This window comes from Acinonyx jubatus, chromosome B4, assembly GCF_027475565.1.
Source record: "Acinonyx jubatus isolate Ajub_Pintada_27869175 chromosome B4, VMU_Ajub_asm_v1.0, whole genome shotgun sequence".
Taxonomy (NCBI): domain Eukaryota; kingdom Metazoa; phylum Chordata; class Mammalia; order Carnivora; family Felidae; genus Acinonyx; species Acinonyx jubatus.
Window position 1 is genome coordinate 7,911,588 of NC_069387.1, and position 22,698 is coordinate 7,934,285.

The window sequence follows — 22,698 nt, forward strand, 5'->3', positions numbered from 1 at the left end:
TGAGAACCACAGAACTACATGAGACTACCCAGGAATGAAAGAGCTCAGAACTCAGACTCGGGCAAACCAATGTTGAGAGTGGCAGTTTTCAACTCTTTTTTTTCTTCTCCCCCCTGCCCCCCAAGACCCCCTCTACACACTTAAAAATTATTAAACTTATATGTATGTGGTTTATATCATTACATATGACATATATAATGTGTTCATAAAACGTGAATTCTGATACTTACTTCTATGTTCAGTCTACTGGGATATATGTCGTTTTGATTGAAATATATGAAGAAAACCCAGCTGCACAGAGATATGTAATCGAAAAAGGGAGAAACAGTTGAATAGATAACCTTCAGATAATTGTACATATTCTTCTTTGAATGAACATCCAAACTAGACAAATGGCAGTTTCTTAAACATTAGTAACAATGTGGATGACGAAATCATATCTGTCACATTAAAATGTTTTGGTCTATCTTACCCTTTGAATGGAACTTTTACCATGTGAGTTTATAATATCAAACATTGGGTCATTTGGAAAATATTGTTTCACTGAATTATGCAGATCTGCCAAGTGCCTACAACACTGACAAAATCACATTAATTATTATTATTACATGAGAGAATTATAAGCTTGATTGGAACTCTGTGAGGCTTATGGTGGCCAATGCAAGTTTTTCAAAATTCTAAGTTTTACTGGAAAGCTCAGATTTTATCATTGGCAAAAGATACCGTTAGAGTTTTCTTGAGGTGCGGAATCCCTTTATTGATTTTTTGGGAAAATTTCTATGGACGATCTTAAAGGAATGCAATGTCTCCTAGTACAATTTAACACAGGACGAGGCATAGCAGTTACTACCACTGCTTTTCTTCATTCCTGCAAATGTCGAAAGAGTCCAAAGGCAAGTAATATCTGGCTATTATGAGTTTTTCTTTGAGTTTGAGGACCTTTGCAAGCGTCTCAGAGATCCCCAGATGTCAGAGGACCATACTTTTAGAACCATCAGCTTAGAGATTAGCTTCAGAAAGTCTTCCAGGTATCATGAGTATAAATGGCATATCCGAAAAAAATCTTAACAATCATACAGTCTACTGTTGTGGACTTCAACTTTTTTTTTAATGCAAATGTGACTATGTTCCTTAGAAAAAGTGGAGAGATTCTGAATGTAGTAAATACGTTCATGGGATAGAAAAATGATCATGCTCATGTAAATGAACTGTCTACATAATGAAGTATATGAATTAAACACTTCGTGCGGTTCTTATTCTGTCCTAAATGATGAATAAAAGGAAAAGTTGGTCAAGTTAATTAACACTTTGTTAAAGAACAAAAATGGCATAACAGTAGATTTAGGAATGACTGGACACTAAGATAAAGCATTAAGTCATTAATTTGGTTATCTTGTGAGGACTTTGGGGAGAGTCCTAACAAGGTCGCCATGACTTTGGCAATGACCACAACTATACTGCGCTCAGTAACTTTAAGGGAAGAAAAAAGCATATAAAGGAAGAGGGAGATAAGAAAATTGGATAGGTAATTATGCAAAGGTCTTAAGTAAGGGTCAGGTGATTTTCAGAAGGTCAGAAGGCAAAGTGTGTAATCAAAATGGCTGAAATAATAGTTAACCCTAAATGTATTGTCACTTTTCAAACTGACATCAGAGAAAATTTAAAAGGCTGATAATGGTTGTAAGAAGATAATTAGAAGGATAGCCATAGACCATATTAAAGGTAGCCAGATAGCAATGCTAATTAAAAATGTATACAATCTAGGAATACAAATGCACAAAATAAGAACACTAAAACAAATGCAACAAGTTAAGAAAATCTAGAATTAGTCACGATGACATAATTTAAGCGTCCTGTGTGATATCAATTTGAATCTTTTTGTGGGTAGGTTACTTACACTGGTGACCTTTATTATTTGAAGAAAAATTTCTTAACCTTCTGAGATGATTATTCTTTCTGTATTAGTTGACTTTTACAATTTTTTTTAGCAGGTGCCCATTTCTGTGCTATGACTATACGTTGGAAAGCATTTTTCAAGTCGTCATGGCAGGGTATTGGGAAAAGTTTTTAATTAGCAAGTAATCGCTTCTCGGATAAACCTCATTGGCTACGACACTGCCACTGCGCAAAGCTTGGAAAGCATTTTTGCAATAAGTAATACCAGCATACGCTTGGACCTGAAAACTAGGTTGTACTGTTTGAAGTTCTCAAATGATGAAAAGCACTGTCACTGTCATTCTGTCTCTCAAAGGACAGTAAAGGACAGTGCTACTCTTTTGAAAACCAATCATGGAAAAGCAAACATGCTTGGGGCACTTTAGTAATTAAAATCCCTTGGGAAAGGGTCCAAAAAGGATGGAACACACTGAAATCTGCTTCATAGTGAATCCAGGTGTCCTTTAGAGCCCTTTTTTAATCTTCAAGAGGTAGACGTTGTAGGAAATATGTACAACTATTGAGGGTTTAGGGATGGGCTCACCGTAGAGTAGAGGAATTGACTAGTCCTTTTCGACAATTACAAAACGTTATCACAGAAATAGAGATTTGGGAGGTTTTAAGTCAGGGGACATTCAATTCTCTAAGGTTACTAGAAGCCTTAAGTTATGGTCCTCTGTGCGTAGAAGGTAATAAAGATGTCCTGTTTTGTCTTGTTTGTGTAATCTTACATTTATGTATGCCTCTATATTGAAAGTTTCACACCCAGTCCTATTTATTGATAAGCTGATACATTTCTAGTCTTCTCTTTAATTCCATCTTATGATAAAATAATTTATACCCTGATTTCATGCCATGATGAAGTCATCTGCATGACTCTTCTCTTAAACATCATTATGCCAAGCTGCAAAGAGTTTAGAGAAAGGATGACTGGAAAAGAGTGTTCCTTGAAAAACATTACTTTCATATTGTTAATGATATTTTTGATCCCTGCAATAAACCTTTTGAAAGTATTCACATCTAGCCACCAACCCCCTTCATTTCAGGAACTGACTGGATTATGATAAATCCTTCATGTTTTTTTTGTGTGTGTTGACAGCATGCACACAAGACATTATTTTTCAACATATTAAGTATTTTCATAATAAGGTGTACCGAAAGTATAATTCCTAGTAATCCTGAGATACTTTGTCAGGCACTGCTTTCTACAGAAGATAATATCATTTACTTTAAAACTTTTTAAAGATTTCTCCAAGGTAGGTTAAAAGAAAATACTGCTCTCATATAGTTTAAAGACCCAACAGTGAATAGAAATATACAATTTGGGGTTAAAATATGATGCAATGGTGTTCTTCCCTTAATTTTTGAATTACAATCCAATTTGAGCTGCCGAGAAAACCCAGATACCCAGAGAGAAAAAACAGACTAATAACACCAGCTTTTCCAATTGCCAATCTCCATCCCTTCTCCCCGTGTTTACCCAAAGATTCAAGACCATTGTGAAAGTAATCTAATGTATATATTCCAAAACTGCGATGCCCACTTCTGGGGCTGAGGAAAACACAAGCACGTGTCGCCCTGTAATCTGTGAAAAGACAGCGCTCCTTGGTTTTAGACATTGTGAAGACAGATAACAAAAAAGTTTGCTAAATCGCTCAGGTAAAGATGTTGCAGTTCCTTCAAATGCAGAGGATTAAAAGGAGAACTTTCTGAAAGTGAAATTAAAAAAAAAAAAAGGAGGTAAAAGAAACAGTGTTTCAAACTGAGGATAGTTCTTCCCTCCATAACATTTACAAATTCCTCTTCGCTGCCCTTTTGGATTAAGTAAAGCTGGTTCCCATAGAAACCGACTGTCTCTGATTTCACAGTCTGAACACACAAATACCTCAACTTCCAGGAAACAAGGGTGATAGCTCCTCAGAGCTCAAGGACAAGCAGGAGGCTATAGAAGCACACCTGCCTGGACAGGGGAAAACCACTGAGCTCTAATGTTAAACAAACGGTGCTTGAAAAGACTCACTTTGCATCAGAGAAATAATGTGAGCACTTATCAAACGACTTTCCATAGCCCATCAAGTTATCACAGGCAAGGATGAGAACCTGTGATCCACAGAACTTTTTAAGAACTAAAATTCTTCAATCTGCATGCCACCTTCTTGATTGAGGAGGTACTATGCCACTGTTTATTGAGTTCCGGAGTCAGCTCCCTTGGGCCCAAACCCTGGATCTGCCACTCCGTAACTGTGTGATCATCTGCAAGGTGCCAACGCTTTCTAGGTTTCTGTTTTATTATTTGCATAATGGGGTGAAGGGAATATGCTCCTTGTAAATTTGTTGAGAGGATCAAATGAGTTCATTCATGTCAGATGATTACGAACACGGCCAAATCACATTACGGACTCCACACATTTAACCTATTAAGAATTTGTCCCAAATCTATTTAAATCATAAAATACTACATATTCTTAATTTTTTTTTAACATTTATTTATTATTGAGAGACAGAGCATGAGCAGGGGAGGGGCTGAGAGAGGAGGAGACACAGAATCTGAAGCAGGCTCCAGGCTCTGGGCTGTTACAGTCGAACTCACAAACCGCGAGATCATGACCTGAGCCGAAGTCAGACGCTTATCCGACTGACCCAGGCGCCCCAAAATAGTACATACCCTTAGGCTAATTTTGGAAAGTAGAAGAAAACAAACTGCCTTGCCTTTAATGACATTAATAATATTAAAAATGATTCATATATTTGAAATATTTTGTCTTTTCATGTCGCATATTTGTTTTTATACATATGTGGGTATACTTTAACGACATAATTTGGTTTCTTGCTTTTTCTGACTCTGTAACATATAAGGATTCGCTGTTATAAATATCCATAGTTCATAATATTCCATCAAATTGGCAAGGCGCCCCTTACCATTTTATGTTAATACACTTTATCACTTTGATATTTATAAGCATAAGTTAGCTATTCCCTTTTTAAATTGCAGGTGATTCCAAACAAAATTACATAAGGGTACAAACAAAATTTCAAATAAAAAATAATACCATTAGTGGAATTTTACTACAGAGTTTTATTAACATTCTTCACAAATGAAGAAAATGTATTAATTATATGGAGTATCGCCATCCGGAAACAACAGATGTAGTAGCCTTTATTAAAAGTTGTTTTCATTCCTCCCATAAAGATTTGGGTAGTGTTTTCATCTCCACTTTTATCCACTTCATTTTTTTATAAGTGAAAAAAATTAATAAATGTAATACAGGGAGGAGTTTGATTATGTTTATCTTGTAACCGATCTTTTAAAATTTATGCATGGTTTTAGGGCGCCGGGGTGGCTCAGTTGGTTAAGCCTCTGACTCTTGATTTCAGCTCAGGTCATGATCTCACGTTTCGTGAGATGGATCCCTGGGTCCAGCTCTGACAGTGCAGAGCCTGCTTGGGATTCTCTCTCCCCCTTACTCTGACCCTCCTCCCTGCACATGCTCTCTCTTTCTCTCTCAAAATAAATAAATAAAATTTAAAAAAAATAAAGGGATGCCTGGTGGCTCAGTTGGTTGGGCGTCCAAATTCGGCTCAGGTCATGAAGGCATGGTTCATGGGTTCAAGCCCCACATTAGGCTCCGTGCTGACAGCTCAGAGCCTGGAGCCAGCTTCAGATTCTGTGTCTCCCTCTCTCTCTGCCCCTCCCTTGCTCGTGCTCTCTCTCTCTCTCTCTCTCTCTCTCTCTCTCAAAAATAAATAAACATTCTAAAAGATTAAAAATAAAATAAATTTATGTATGGTTATTTTGGGTCTAAGGAACTGCGATGCTTTTACACCTCTGTCTTGTTTTCAGACACTAGCCTCCCCAGGTAATTTTGTGTGGTTTTATTTTCATAGGTCATATTTTTCACTTTCAAATGCGTATTTTCATCATTCTTTAAGACAAATTTCATTCCTTTTTAAAAATATATATTTTTAAGGTGATGTCAGTTGCTTTTCCCAGCTGTCTGTAGATGTCTCTATTCAACAAGCAGGAGTCTTTTCTCTTAACTTTTCTGGGGCAGCGCTGGGCAGTCTGGTCTCACACCCATGACTCAACCTTTCCTCAGCTCTTCTGTGTAGACCCCTCTCAGGCTGGATTCTCATGCTTCTACTGACTTCCAACCGGGAGTATCTGGCGGGATATTGGCGCTGGGGTCGACGGAGAATGCTGGGCTTATAGTTCTCTCCATCTCCGCTTCCAGTGACGATGTGACTGTGGCGATGTTTCATCTGTGACTCTAGCTTTGGCCTGCCAGTTCTGCCATGGCTCCAGTTCCCCAGGGGAGCCATGGACTTCCCGGGCTCCACTAACATAACCTTCTTCTATCCTTCCAGCCTGGAGGCAAGTCATTACTCACTTTGATAAGCAATGGGCTGCCTCACTTTTCCTGTTCATTCTTAGCTTTCCCACCACCCACTCCCCCACAGCCTATGCTTGTCGCTATTTTAAACTCCCAAGTGGATTCTGTTTCCTGATTAGTCCATGACTGATCTATTACTCCTCTCCCAATCTGCATTTGTGTTTTCTCTTAAATTGTTGCAGAAAATAATGTTTCCTTCCAAACTTCTACCTAAAAACAGGAGATTTCTTATAATGACCTAAAAGGACTTCTACAACAGCCCTCCAGTGAGCAATAGTGAGGACACTTGTGGGGGACCTTGGTGGGAGGGTTCCAGTGGGACTTTTTCTTGCAACATCAGCATCTTCCTCCAAGAGCACCGCCATAGTGAGATGATGTAAGAATGTACAGAGCTTGATCTCAGGTAGTTTGATAGAACAATTTTACATTTTTACAGAACCGAAAGGTTGTCACTTAAAAATAGGAGTGACCATGTATTCACTGGTAAATTCACTTTTGCCAATGCCAATGCCATACTGACTGTCTTCACAAGAGACTATAAAATGGAAGGCACCATTCACTGGAGCATTTCTTTAACACTGCTCGGAACTGAAGACCTAGTATACTAACTTTGTTGTAAAACCAATGTATTAAAAGTAAGTGTGCAAAGGATATGCCATTGCACATATTCAGAAGGAGAGTTGCTTCTGGGCATATGAATCGTTCCGCTGGCAAGATGCCATCTTACAAAGCAGACTATCAAGTCCATAAGAGCAGAGACATGCCTATGATATTGGCTGCTCCTAGAATATTGCCTTCCACATGACAGATACTCAACAAGTATTTGTTGTATAAAAGCGAATGAATAAATGAGTTGGTTTGAAAAACCAACTACGAAAATTACCTCATGACTTGGTGCTGGGGGAGCTATCTGGTTCACGATCTGGATACTGTCTTTCTTCACCTTCTCATATTTATAAGGAGTGTTCAACTTAGATGAATGGTAACTCGACTTTTGGGGGTGATCACTTTGTAATGTATACACATGTCAAAGTAAAATGTTGCACACCTCCAACTTATGTAATAAAATAATGAAGAATAACAAATAAATAAAAGGAGTGATCAACTTAGGGCTACACTGTGACTCTCTCTGCACCCCACACACCCATGGTAATATAATCACAAACTGTGTATTTCCAACGGAAGTTTCAGAGAGGATGCCATTCTGTAAGTGAAACACACCCACAGCAAAACAAAACAAACTAACAACAACAAAAGCATTAATCTCCTCCCCGCACAGCGGGGTCTTATTTAATGGCTGGCCCAAAACAAAGCATCGGCTGAATGGACCAAGACTGCAGATTCCCTGAGAGTGAGGGGAAAAAAGCTAGTTGGCAGGTTTTCTGCCTTTCTGTCTCTTTTGAACTTATCTCATTCCTTTCCCACTTTCTTAAAAAACTTCAGGGCCAGTTGAAGAATTAACTCCTAATAAACTGAATGACTAGTTTTCAACAAGTGTGTACCACCTTTCTGATGACTAAACACTCAAAGTTTTATAAAAATACATTAGAGCCATTCCATGGTGATTTGGGTACGCCAAAGCTTGGGTGGACCTAAAACAACCCAGTTACTGACATCTTGGTTCTTTGTTTTGTGTGTTGGAGAGAGAGAGCATGAGTAGGGAAGAGGGTCAGAGGCAGAAGGATAGAACCTGAGGCAGGCTTCACGCCCGACACAGGGCTCAGTCCCATGACCTTGGGATCCTGACCTGAGCTGAGATCAAGAGTTGGACGCTTCATGGACTGAGCCACCCAGGTGCCCCATTTGTTTGTTTGTTATTTTTGTTTTTTAACAGCATAGTCTTTGGGATTGGGACTTTTACACTGGAATATTGCCTTGGAAATTCAGCAGAAGATAGGCTGGTACCGCAATGCACAACTGAGGTCACTGTAATCGCCCTCTTGGTTCGCCCGTCACCGGCCCCTTTTCCGGTCTCTTTGGTGATCAGTTGAGACCTACAGTTGCCTTACCAGGGCCTAACCAGGCAACAGAAAAGGACAGCGAATGGGGCCCATTGTAATATTTACCTATCAATCCAGGATACTGTGAGTTTCCTCATCCATAAAACAGAGTTAATTAAACCTGTGCCCTTCCTAATCATAGGGGTGCATTTTGAATGAACAGAATCGTGTTTTAAAAACACACTGGGCTTCATAAAGAAAGGGCCTGCATACACACAAGCCATTATCATTGTTAGTGGGTTGACTTACTACTGAAACCACCCCTGCATCGCCTGCTTTCTTTGCGCAGTGCTGGCTCTCACACTGTGCTCCGCACTGCTGACTTTTGGCCTTGCAGAGGTGGAGGATGCCACACAGTGCTGCAGGCACGCTCACGGAAAAACGAGAAAGAGCGGTTTTTACACTGGATGTGTTTCGGCTGTCCGATCCAAAATAAATTATGCTCTTGTGCGTTCTCTCTTCGCTTCTGACCCAGGCTGCTTTCACTCTCTACACCAACGAGCTATTTTTGAAAAGACATTTGTTTCACGGTCCCGAGAATCCTGTCTGACCCTTTGTGGTCTGTTTTTCTCCTTTAAAAAGCCTTTGTTGCCACTTTTTAGATGCTTGGTTTAATATTATCGGAATGTATCGGAATGGAGCTGAATATGGACTCACTTTTGTGAATTAGTAAAAGCGGGGTAATTAATAATAATGCTTCCACGAAAATATACATTGTGCAGATGAAGGCTGTTTTGGCATCCCCAAAACTGGCTAGCAAATTTCTTCCATAAATTGAATTCATTATCAAAAACACTTAGTGTACCAGCCTTTAAAACTCTCATTAATTTTTTTTTGAACAACGTTAATTAAAATCTTCTGAATTCTTAGTGTGTTTCTCTTTCAATTTATGGAGAAAATACTTTAGACTAAACCCGCAGGATTACAAGCCTATAACAACCACTTTTAATCACAGGACTTGAGATCTCTGTCACAGTTAAAGTCATCTCTCATCATCTTTAATACAATGTTTTGAACTGACAAAAAATGGAAATGGTTCCAATCAGCAAAATAATATTTCACAGGAACTATGACTTATTCTTCTTCCCAATAGCGTTAATCAGATTTCATTTATTTTTATAGCACGCCAGGCATTAGCATTACCCTCAAGACACAGCCCCCTTTCTATTTGTCCTTGGATAAGTTATCTGCTGCATTAGGATAACTTTCTTCCTCAAGATAAATGTTCCCTGATAAAACAATATTATTAACCTGTAGCAATTGCGAGGTGAAATAAATGTAGTTGTCAAGTCAAATTTGAAGTGGGGGAAGAAATGTGACAGATTTAAAAACTGCAGTATTGTTCTCTGCTTCTTTTGAGTTCATTTATCTTCCCAGCTATCGTGTACGGCTGAATGGTAGAGAAGGGGTCTGCAAGTAAGAGGCAGTGAGAAAAGATGGATTAGCAGCACGCACGCGTGGATTCTGATGCTTCGAGGGTACCGATAATATTGCACCTTGAGTAATCCTGGCCACTTCACCTCGACTCAGTTTAATGCAAAGGGCCAATGGCTTCTTTCTCAACAAAAGGAGGTAAAAGTGTTTCAATGTGGTTCTCATGCTCCTTCCCATATCGGATAATACTCTACGACCAGCCCTTCCCGAGCAGCCAGCAGAGGTAATCTCTAAATGCCTTTAAGGGAGGGGGACCCCTATCTTGCTTCCTGGCAATCCACCCATCCCGGTGCCCATCCCACCCCAGCACTGCGCGACTGCCGAGAGCCAATTATGTGTTGTTTGCTGTGCTAACTCGCCAGATTCTCCCAAGAAACACTGAGACAGGTCTTGATGTCACCTGCATTTTGCAAATGAAGAAACTGACGTGCAGGGAGATAAAATAGCTTGCCCATGGTCACAGAGCTGACAAGCAGGGTTCAAACTTGAGACTGTCTAATTCTAATCAGGACTAATTCTTAAACTATATTAGCCTTGGTGCCACCAGCTGGTCTGTGTGTCTGTCTTCACGAGGCTGTTTTTTTTTTTTCACCTTCATCCTAGAAAGGCGAGATGGCAAAGGCACAGAACAGCACTCAGTGTCCACTTCTGGAGAAGCTGGACTCTTTATGGAAGGAGGCAGCTTTAACATGAAATACGTGCAAACTCCTGGGGGTGGTGGTGCATGGGCAGGACCTAAACCATGATGCAGGGACACTCTCTCGGCTTAGGGAGTACATTCTGTTATTCAGAGCATACCAGAGGAATCGAAAACAGCGTGGTGTCAGCAGCAATGCCCTACTTATATAAGTATTCTTACTTTGCTCGATTAAGGAGGCAATGATTTCAAAGAAGAAAATGGGTGGAGCCGAAAAAGAACAAAAAGGGAGAAAAAGCCAAGTTCATGCATGCGTAAGCAATATAGCATTGTAATCTACTCACACATTGCATAACCTGAAAACAAGTCGGTATTTTATTCATGGGATGCAGCATGGATTATGTGAAGTAGAATAACGGTGTTACTGGGACCACTAGACCTAACAGCGCTTTTTTGGACGCTTCAGTATTAACAAACGAAATATAAATAATTCCAGAGGTCACAAAAATATTCCCGTGTACCACTACATAAAATTTCTCCAGAAATAGAGACACCACTCAAAGACAAACCACAACACTATCTACACAGGAAAAAAAAAATGTTTATGTGACCTAGGATAGAGATTGCACATTGTTGTCAATGCGTTGTAGAAAATAATACTACTACTACTTCTGACCTTGCTTCTGGTGCTCATTCATTAGATACTTCAGAGTTCCAATGTGTCAACATTCTACTGTATGATCCACCTAAAGAACACTGACTAAGAAGGAATTTGGGTCAGTGTCATTGGACTCATCTTGCAGAACTTGATGGTTACATATTTCTCTCTTCGAAACCCTCTCCGGGATCCCTTTTTCCCTTTGGAAGACAGAAGTCCTGGGCTGGAAACATTAACATTGAGAGTAGTGGTACCTAAAAGTGGAGGTCTCGGTCTCAGTTCTGAAACTGTATGCACAGTTCCAATAGTGCATTGTATCTTATTATTGTATATTCGCATCTGACATGATCAGATCTATATCTCCATTTTATCTCCAGTCGGTATGTATACTTCCAGGTGGAGGGTTCCAGGAGATGTTTCCAGCTCTCACAGTATACTATTTGATTAATTTTCTTTTCTTTTCCTGGAGAATCCCGAATATAAATACTTTCGGCGTGATAGAAAGTACAATTCACGTCGACATTAGTGCGCACTGTAAAATGAAGGAAATGCTGCATTCGGCTCTGGGTCTTCACATCTGTGATCCAGCATTTCATATCATGATTCTGTCTTACTTAACACTGTTTTCTGGTTTCCTTTCCTTTCATTTAACACCTTTGCTCAATTTAATTCCTTTGCATATTCTTCACCTCCAAAGAGAAAAATTATCTGACCAGAAAAATCCCAACGAATCCTGGTGTTCAAAAGTCCACTTCCATCTTGGTGCTGTGGCTTGGAATATGCACAAAGTGGTCGGGGATCCATGTGGCAAGGATCTGAATTCTCAGAGCCTTGGATGACCATTACTAAAATAAGTGTGTGACCTGTCTCAGGGATTTCGGAAACCCCCTATACAGGGAACTCAAGCTCTTAAATGCACAGAAGGACATTGACTCCAAGCATCAAGCTAGGGGTAGGTAATTCATTTGGAGAATTAATGGATTCTCTTGCAAGTCAGAGTTGAGCCTTCTCGTGGACCTACAGGGTAGGCACACAGAAACTGCAAGCCTCTTCTAAATTACAAATGAGAGGTGCAGCTATGGCTGAGAGTCTGAGTAGGTAGGTCCTGCATGACTTGGGGGAAAGGTAACTATTTCCTTGGGAACAGAAGTTGAGAGAATCACCACAGCTCTGCAAAAAACAGCTGAAGACACTCCAGCAAGAGCATTGCTTGACTCCTAATGAGAGGAGGAGTCACCGTAATTGCTTTCTACTTCCTGTCCTCTGACATCTCCCTCTGCTTCCTGTGCCTCTTAACATTGTCATTAACAGGTACACCCTTCCTGTACCTTAATTCCGTCCACTCTTGCGACGATCATACTGGCCCCTTACGCATTCCATAGGAGCACTTTATTCACTTCAGACTGTCCGATTTCAAAACACTATGAGTTTTATTAGATAGCATTACCTATTTAAATTTTAAATATTATTAAATATTAGCTCGGCACTTTCCTACACTGACAACGTGTTTTCTAAGCAGGGAGCCAAGTAAGAGTATAGTTTCCTCCTGTGTAGTGTGATCCAGACTGAAAAATGGGTGGGACCTGAGAGTCACAACAGCACTTACACAAAAAGCGTGTTAAAAGTTTCAAACATCTGCGCAGGTACTCAGTGTCCCCAGTATTCCCATAACTTTCCACATTGTATCTCACCTTACCCATAAAACATGTTGTATTTACTTGCTTCCTGTGTTCATCTCATGTTTGTGGAGATTTCTATTCTTTGCAAAAATTTTTCCAGTGAACTCAGGATAAGGGTGAGTGGTTTTGCTATTACTTTTTAAACTTCATATAAACACTCCGTAGTTTTCATGACATAACATTGGAACGTTTTTGTAATTTTGTACACTCTATGAAATGGCAGCATTTTTCTCTTAGTCTCTTATATTTTGTCTGGTCCACAGTAAGTGCCTAATCATGCCTAAGAGTCACCTCCTAAAATATTTGTGCAACAGCAGATTTTTAAACCATCCTGTCAGCAGATGCCACAAAGGACAAGGGGATGTATCTCCCACACACCGTCCTTTCTGTGCGTGTGTGTGTGCGTGCATGCATGTGTGTGTGTGTGTGTGTGTGTGTGTGCGTGTGTGTTCGGACCAGAATGACCTGACTCAGGAAAGAATGGCATGTCTCACAACTGCTGGGTTTTCACTTCATTCAGTCTCCCTTTGCTTCCTATACATTTGTGACGAAATTTGCTTCTATCTATAGACTGTCGCTTTCAACACATCAAGCTCTAACGAAACTCTCATCATTCTAGCGGGTTTGGAATTGAACTGAAAATTATTACAACGTATGTTTCCCCACCTTATTTTGAAAACAGAACCGCATTAAGATGTCAACTGGGGACAAAATGCTGTAACATTACTACTCCTAAGTTATGTGATTTTATGTTCTTTTGAGCTAAGTGCTAGTGTGTGTGTGTGTGTGTGTGTGTGTACGTGTATCACTTCATTCAAATATATTCATATTTATATATACATAAGAACACCAAAATTTAGAGAGCTATATTTCAGATGAAAAAATTACGATAATGACAGATACACCAAATGATGAAAATAAATTGGCTTAAACTTATGGCTCTTGGCTCAGAGAAACAGGTAGTATGAAAAATAAAAGTGGTTATAAGAAATTGCAAATCAACTAAAAGAATTATCTACTAGAGCTTTTGCTTTCGTTCAGTTTGCTTTAATTAACGACTACTTGGCACAAACTCTTCTTTAGGCAAATTTTCTCTGATATGCTCCTGAAATAACTTTGAATCTGGTCCAACACTCTACTAAAAATAAACCAAAGTAAGAAGGAGTATGTAGGATCTAAGTTCTCAAATGGATTTTGCCCTCTTGAAAATAAGAAGCCCATAAACTCGCTTGGAATACACTTGATATATCTAGGAATGGTTTACTTTTAAGTTAATCCTTGGAATTGGATAGCTCAGCCAACATTCAATTTTTTATTTCCAAATTAATAGGAGGCTGAATTGGTTGACTTGGTGACTGGTGATTTATACCTCTTGGATTTGTTTTTTAAGTATGGTACAAATTGATACTTCTTTCTTTGCTTGTCCTTACTCTCCTCCATTGTACCTTCAATTAATTTTAGAGTTTGCTCACAAATACAGAATATGTCATGTATCCATATACACCTTGATCCATTAGATTAATAGATAATCCACTTTACCACTGCCCTCAATGCATTCTCTCATTTTAGCAGGTGAAAGGATGGTTTAGTTCGTCACAGAGGAGCAAACTTCGGAACGATTCTCCTTTTATATGTAAGAGGATTGTGCAGGAGTTTAAGGAATCGTATAAGTGATATCAGGACAGTGCAGCCAACTTTTGCCCCAGTAAAGGGGATCTTTCAGAGGATTCCCTATTCCTGTCGCTCTTCCCGGTTGTGGTATCCTGGTGGTGCTGAGGATGTACAGCAGCTTGTGAACAGTTTGTTTTCAGCCAAACAACGAAAGAGATGAGCTATGAGGAAAGGGGAATAAAGTGAGTATGTCTCTCGGCCTATCAGGGCAAATTTATATACTCTCTTCCCTGTTTTTTTTTTCCTAATATATTTTTATTGCATAATTTTTGAAAATGCAGAAAAATTTTCCCACCCAGAGGTAGTCACTCAAGGGTAGAAACCCTATCTTTCTGCCGAACATTCTGCAGGAACTTCATTATGTGCTGCTGGCAATCTTGTGTTTCTCCCACTTCTGCTATAAACCCGGGAAAAGACCGCCTTCTGGTGGCTTTCGGCTTTGCTCCCTCAATGACATGTCAGCTGCTTGTGAACTGGGCTTCTGGGTTTAATTGGACAGACATTACGTACTAATCTGCTGGCTTTCAAATTAACCGCATTCATGAGTCACAGTAAACATTTTGGTTACTTAACTAAGTAAATGAGCTAAATGAATGAGCTTCTATAACCAGAGTGTTTCTCGGCTTTTATTTTCTCTTCTCCTCTCTCTCTCATTCCCTTTTTCTGTGTGACCAATGGCAGGAGAGTGCCATATGATATACACAGGATTTAATTACTCTGGGCTATTTTTCAGAGTATTTGAGTAAGAATTTCAATGTATACTCGCCGAGTAGTTTATCTAAAGCAACCAATCTCTCTGATACAAAAAACTATGCAGAAAGTCTTCTGAGATTAGCTTTTCTCACAACCACCACTATCGTGAGTGTTATTAAGCATGGGCTTTTTATGAGAAGTCAGAATCTAAGGGCTTTTTCTTTAGGTCACATCACCACAAAAAACAGACTTTAGTGTGGTATTTCCCTTTTGTAGTTCTCATTATAACCTTGACTTCCTCTCATTAACCTTATAGGATAACAAAATGTACAATTGTCAAAAACAAATGAAATAAGCTGTTTTGAACTTCAGATAAGATTGAACTGGGTCACTAATTCTAAATCAAACGAAGTCTAGTGTTGTTCCATTTAAACAGAAGCCTGTTTGAGTTCGTTGTTCCTGAGAATCCTTCCTAAATCCCCGATCCCACACCCATCATGTCTCCACAGCCATATATTACCAAAGTTCAGACTTGCATGATGAATGGGTGGTTGGCAGACCTTGACAAAGCAATGGTGGTTTTTTTTGTTTTGTTTCGTTTTATCTTGTGTTTTTCCCTTACCAACAAAAAGGCAGAGAGTGCCCGCTTTGGAAACAACTAGGGCTTTTAGAGACCATACTACATGTCCTGGAGGATGTGGAATGAAAAAAAAACACAACATAAAGATAGGGTTGGAGAGAGCCTAATCTCTCCCTTTACACTCACAATTTCTGGATGAGGCCACCCTTTCATTCTACTGAGGATTATGTATGTGAACTTACTCCCGATATTATTAACTACATCCTGAAGAGGTATTTCAGTACTACTGCTTGTAAACACATGTGCTTTGAGATTGGGGAATTAGGAATATTTCAGCTGAAATAGGTAAGTGAGCTGGTTTCGATTTTCTGTGTATGGTGGATGCAATTGTCTATTTCACCTGGTTAAAGGTTTCTCTTGAGAATAAACCAGTATTGGTGCAGTGACACTGCCAGGTGCCATTTTGCAAGAGACGCTTGTCTGTAGTGAAATGCAAAGTGACTCAATTTGACAGGGCATATGCCCTGTCAGATCACATGACAGCAAAGCCAGCATAACAATTTCCCCAGAAAAAGTGCTCTTTATTAATGCCACCAGGCAGTAGACAAGCTGTCACCAACAGAGTCATTAGAATGCCCCAGACAGAGTATCCTGATAACTCTGTTTTATTCCACCGGAGTCACTGTGCCACTTCATGATTGAGTGTCTCCCTCGAGTTTAGAAAAGAACTTAGTTCATATTACCACTGTAAACTCAATACCTGGACATATCACCTCACACCAACAGTAGAAAATGCAAATGACAACTCTTTGCACTTTATACAGAATGTCCCAGGAAAGACTGTCAAAGGGGTTTATAAACTAGCACTATCTATTCTGAGGTAAACAAAGGCACCAGAGTATCTAGATAATGGGGTCTTTTACTCAACAGGCCAATTTACAGGAAGAGGTGGGCAAGGAAAATAAAGGCATCTGAGCGTGGTAGTATGACAAATTGGTGTCAACTTTACAAAAGTATTCTGAGACAAATTCACAAAAAAAACATGTGAAAACCCGGTTTCTAATATAGCAGAGAGGGTATCATTTTCTCTCAAATGACTGAGCGATTTACTTACTAAAAGTGTGACAATGCCACACATCAGAATCTCTGGGTGGTACCTGAGTCCAGTAACCAATTCCATCCAATCTATGCTCAAGCAGGAATTCTCACTTAACATAGTTAAATTCTGGGACAGTGCCCTGGACTCTCTTGTACCATTTGTCGAATCAGGGCTCCTCTGTTCAGGAACTTCCATTGTCAGTAAAATGGTGGCTCATAAACTGACCCATCTGTCCACAATTGTGTGGCAGCATTCGCCAAGAAATTATTCTTCATCTGGTACGCACAGATGGAACGAAGTAGATGGATGGCAATATTTAAAGATTAATCGCAGCAATGATAAGTTTGCTTAGGAATAATTTCCCCATGTTTCTGCTGTCCTATGAACTGGGGATTTGTTCATTTAAATGAGCGTACTGAATTTTTCAGAAAGAAACAAAACATTCCCATTGAGCTGGACAGGTATCTTAGAAGAAACCTCTGCAGGGTTTTCCACCTGAGAAAAGTAGTTAAGAACTATTCAGCTGGCCTCAAAATGGAATCGTTGTGAACTCCACTCTCAAGGACCAGCAGTCGATCTGTAGTCTGTGTCATATTATTTAGCACCCTTGCATAATGATGAGATTTTGTTCTTGCTTTTCTTTGTTATCGTTAGCATAATTTTTTCTCTAATGGGATTTTTTTCCCTTTGGTCTCAGGTTTTAATTCTGAAGTTTTTCCTTACACCTTTTTCAGTTCATACGTTTTTTGAATTACATGGTTTTGCTATAAAATAAAAGGTCTGTTGGCTTTCTCAGGAAAGTTTTTTTTTTTGCATGTTTATTTAGTTTTGAGGGAGAGAGAGAGAGAGAGAGAGAGAGAGAGAGAGAGAGAGAGAAAGAGAGGGAGATAAGCAGGGGAGGGGCAGAGGGAGGGAGACACAGAATCCAAAGCAGGCTCCAGGCTCTGAGATGCCAGCACAGAGCCCGATGTGGGGCTTGACCCCACGAACCGTAAGATCATGACCTGAGCTAAAGTTGAATATTTATCTGACTGAACCACCCAGGTGCCTTGGCTTTCTCAGGACGGTAATAAAATGGGAAAGCAGAGTCCTGTATCAAAATGCTTCCCTTTCCATTCAGTGTCTTTCCCCAAAGGGAAATACATTTAATATTTTGACCCATACTCCTTTTGCTATGGGAGGACAGGGATTCAGGTAATTCTCTGCGTCCTAGCAGAAAGAATGCAAAACAAGTGACGGCTTTAAGTGAACGATAATCTTAGTGTCTCAAAGTCTTGGATGCCAGGCCAATATCCCAATAAGGAATGTGGTAGGGATTATTTACAAATGTAGCACTTTTCTTTGAAAGTGATGGGCTCACACATCTCCCTACTGTGAAGTGTGAAAGACAAAATTTGAGTGAGTGAGTGAGTGAGTGAGTGATTGAGAGACAGAGAGAGAGACAGAGAGAGAGAGAGAGAGAGAGAGAGAGAGAGAGAGAGAGAGATGTAAGCTCCTTGAGTTGAAAAATTAGATCAACAGTGTCTGCACACATTGGGGTCAGCAGAGAAGACTTACCTAGGTTCAGTCTTAACAAAATCATCAGAGAGAAGATACAAGATACCTTTTATAAATAGTAATGGAAAATGATTCTTTCTACTCTAGATCCAACGGAGAAGGGAAAGCCGAGATTAGACATTTTTGACTAAAAGAGATGTAGTCCCCTCAGGGTAGATATTTTGAAGGTAAGCCTGGTCTCTATACAACAAGCATGCTACTTGGTGCATTTTCTTATTAACTTTTCTAAATGCTTCAGAGAGAAGATTCACTGGGGGGATATTAAACCGAAAATGACAATGCAAAAGACAAAGGATTTTTCACCTCTAATTCCTTAGTAAAAAAGTAGCTGGAGAGGTTTATAAATGAAAACTGCAGGCACATTTAATGAAATATATTGAATATGTGGACTCTCTAGCTTCGTAAGTGAAGTGGCTAGGAAGAAAAAAGTTCACCCTCGATGAGAGCCATGGTCAAAGCAGTGCTTAGATTTGACAAACCATTTTCTGCCATAAGGGATTTTCTCTCATCTGAAGAGAACCAGGTAAACTGTTACTGTTGCTTTGCCTTTTTGTAACTTCTAACCTATGATTTGTGACTTTCATCACAGCCATAGTGGTGTCATTAACAGTAATAATCACATGTTTACAGAATCATGGTAATATTATATACAAACAGGAAACAAAGGCTCGGGGAAGTTAAGCAATATTTGTAACCTCAAATACAGGTCTGTCTCATGCTAAACTGTCAAATGGTCTCCTTTCATTTCTTTTTTTATTTTGCTTTCATCTAGAAGTGTATGAAATAACTCTTAATTTGTAATTTTGTCAACTGGCACCTGCCTACAATGAACATGAATGGTCGCGGGGTGGGGATGTGACCTTACATCAGTTAGTAGATGGGAGAGGAGGAGAGAGTCAAAGGTCCGAGGAGACAGGTTGGGAATGAGCCATTGCCAGGCTACGGCCATAGCCCTGGTATAGAATTTCTCAAATTTATCTGTGGGATTTTCAGGAAAATACTTGACTTGAGTCAACAGTCCCAGAACCTCATCTGTGAGGAGTGGATAGTTAGATGTTGATGGACTATTCAGAAACTATGAAGACTCAAAACCGAATAATTCTAGCTGCATGACAGCTTTGTCACTGACATTTGGGAGTTACCTACTCCCAACATCTAAAACACATAATTCTCTTAGGAGGCTGTTTTTAACATTTTACATACATATCCATACAACTTAAACGTCACTTTACCTCCCTGATAATATACAGTATCTTCCATTTATATTTGAAAGCTATTGTTTCGAAAGCTATTTTTGGATTAAAAATGGAAACTCATGTCTTTTACTTACTCATATTTTGGTAGAATGGTAATGTGTAACCCTGCATCTTGACATTGAAAAGTGCTGCATTTGGATTTACCTGGCTTTAGGCTTCATGTTCATCACCACATCCTCTTTACATCTAAAAATAGCTCATGTCTTTCCAAATGGGTACCAAACTTTCTGATTTCTTAGAATTTGTTTTTCCCCCTACGTACATTTGAAGCCACCCACCCATTTTTGGTCTTTTCATGGCTAAACAGTAGTATTCTGCAGAAATGTTCATCCATCTTTCCTAAGCACCAAAGTTCCATCACCACCACTGCGGAATGGCTTTGATGTGCACATCAGTGAGAGAGCAAAAGAACCCAAGTCAGAAGAGGTTTGAATGTGTGGGGTATGACATTAATCTGCACTTTGAATAATCTTCTCAGGATATGTATACAGGATGTCAGCATATCTGCTTCAAAAGTTGGGGAAAAAACCCTGCAGTCAATCAACTTACTGGTCTACACAGTTTTACACAACTGACAGGTAGTTTAGCTCAATTTATTATTGTTCTGGGCAATAAAAAGACCAGTCAGCTTGAGTGCGGGCCTATAACCCTCCCATAAATCTTAACATGTACACAATGAAAAAGTGTGCTCAGGAGGGGCAGTAGTGACCATTAACAAACACTCTGATGTTTGTTTTTTATTTCTTAATATAGTTGGCTTCTCTAAAATAAATGGTTTGGGAGGCAGTTCTAATGATATTCCCATTTCAATAACTTTCGATTTGAATTATAGCGTTTGTTTCAAACTTATTTCAGATCAAACGATCTATTAATTTTGGAGAAGTAAATCTAACTGCATTTAAAGAGTTGGAAACATGTACATTGGCACTTTTAAACCATTTAGAGAGGAAGTAACTTTTAGAAAATGTTTGATTTTCTTCTATTATTAATGCACATGAGTTACGATTGATCGCAAGCATTTTGCAAATACAGCATATTCAGAATTTTGACTTAAAATGACTTGGTTTAGATAAAATGAGGCCAAAAAATATGCCTATTAAAATGACTGCTTTTTTTTTAGCACAATTTTCTACCTTTACCACTTGGTGATAGTTCATGTGATAACCTGATGACAGCTTTGTCCATCACATCTACTGGTTAAGAATGGGCCAGAGACTCTGTTACGTGTTGAATTGTGCACTGCCCTCCCAACTCATAGGTTGTAGTCTTAACCTCCACTACCCCAGAATGTGACCTTATTTAAAAATCGGACTGCCGCAGATGTCACAAGGTCAGATACTTCATGGAACAGGGTGGACCCCTAACCCAATATTAATGGTGTACTTTTAAGAAGGAGAAATTTGGACACTGACATGCTCATGGGAGGACACCATAAGAAGACAGAGGCAGAGATCAGGGTGATGCTTCTACAAGCTAAGAGTTGCCGATAATCTTATTGCCAGAAAGTGAGCAGCAAGTAGGGGGGAGAGAAATGGAAAAGATTCTCCCTCACAGCTCGCAGAAGGAAGAGATTCCTAGTCTCAGACTTCCAGTCTCCAAAACCATGAGATAATAAGCCTCTGCTCGTTAAGCCATCGAGTGTGTGGTACTTTGTCATGGCAGCTTTAGAAAACATACAGGACCCGACCTGAGGAGACACATTCTCTTCCCTTTCAGAACAAAATCCTACTTTATGTATCTCTACCTAGTTATTGTCAGCCCCTTCCTTATATACTGCAAAATCGTGTGTGTGTGTGTGTGTGTGTGTGTGTGTGTGTGTGTATTGAGAGAATGAAATACACTAGTATGTTATATGTCATATTAAGACTTTGTTCAGGGGCGCCTGGGTGGCTCACTTGGTTAAGCGTCTGACTTCAGCTTAGGTCACGATCTCAACGTTTGTGAATTCGAGCCCCATGTCAGGCTCTTTGCTGTCAGCACAGAGCCCGTAAAAATAAATAAACAGTAAATTAAAAAAAAAAAGACTTTGTTCATGCCTCAGGCATTCTGATTTGCACAGGAAGTAGACCAGCAATAATAACACATCATCCTGTTGCACATCTGCTCTTGTCTTTTTGGTCCCAAAGTGCCATCAATAGTCAACGTAGTCCAAATCAATCCTGCAGTGTTAGCAATGTCATCCATACTTCTTCATAGGAGTTAAGCCTCAGTTTCCTCATTTGCAAAGGTCCAACTGCAATAGGAGTATCCACTGTATTGTATATGTTTTATTTCGTATAAAAACTTGTTTGAAGTGAAAGTTAGGTGATTAAGTACTTGATAGTATGGTGACTAAATGCTTGGTAGATCTTCAATATTTTCCCTATTGAAGTTTTATTACTTTCAATAAATTGTGTGCAGTGTATATTTTCAATAAGTTACCTTTTAAAATGTTGTATCATATGAACTCACACCTAATTAATCTCTCTTTCGTCTCTTTAAAGGATACGTACGAGCTTGTGAAATGGCTTGAGGAACAGGAATCAGTTCAGAGAATCAACTGACAATGTGGAAAGAAAAAGTCATCTTTTTGTTCCTTCGCTTTATTATTTTTCATTAAGCTTCTTACTTTGAGGCAATTATAAATTCACATAATTAAAAGAAACGCTATAGAGAGTTCCCATGTACCCTTTATCTATTTTCTGCCCAATGGTAACATCTCCCCAAACTATAGTACAATATCACAACCCGGATATCGCCATTGGTACAGTCAAGGGACAGAATGTTTCCATCAGGGCAAGGATTCCTCACCATGCCCTTTTGTGGCACACCCACTTGCCTCCTGTTCCTACCACCCCCTTAAAAGGCAACTAACCTGTTCTCCATTTCTATAATTTTCTCATTTCAAAAATGACATACCAAATGGAATCATGTAGTATGTAACCTTTTGAAGTTGGCTTTGTTCACTCAGCATAACTTTCTAGAGACTCATTCAGGCTGTTGTGCATATCAATAGTTGTTCCTTTTTATTGCTCAGTAGTAGGTAGTAGTGGTAGGTCATAGCACGTTTTATTTATGTATTTGTTTTCACCAGTCACACATTGAGGGACCAGTTTGGGACAATTATAA

At 39.3% G+C, this 22,698-nt stretch overlaps 1 non-coding gene across 1 annotated transcript; it reads right to left on the reverse strand.

Moving 5' to 3' along the window:
* Positions 1–1,985: 1,985 nt before the first annotated feature.
* On the reverse strand, positions 1,986–2,133 carry LOC113603750 (U4 spliceosomal RNA). The gene has a single exon (XR_003425441.1). It is a non-coding gene; the product is annotated as a U4 spliceosomal RNA (small nuclear RNA).
* Between the last annotated feature and the right edge of the window lie 20,565 nt (positions 2,134–22,698).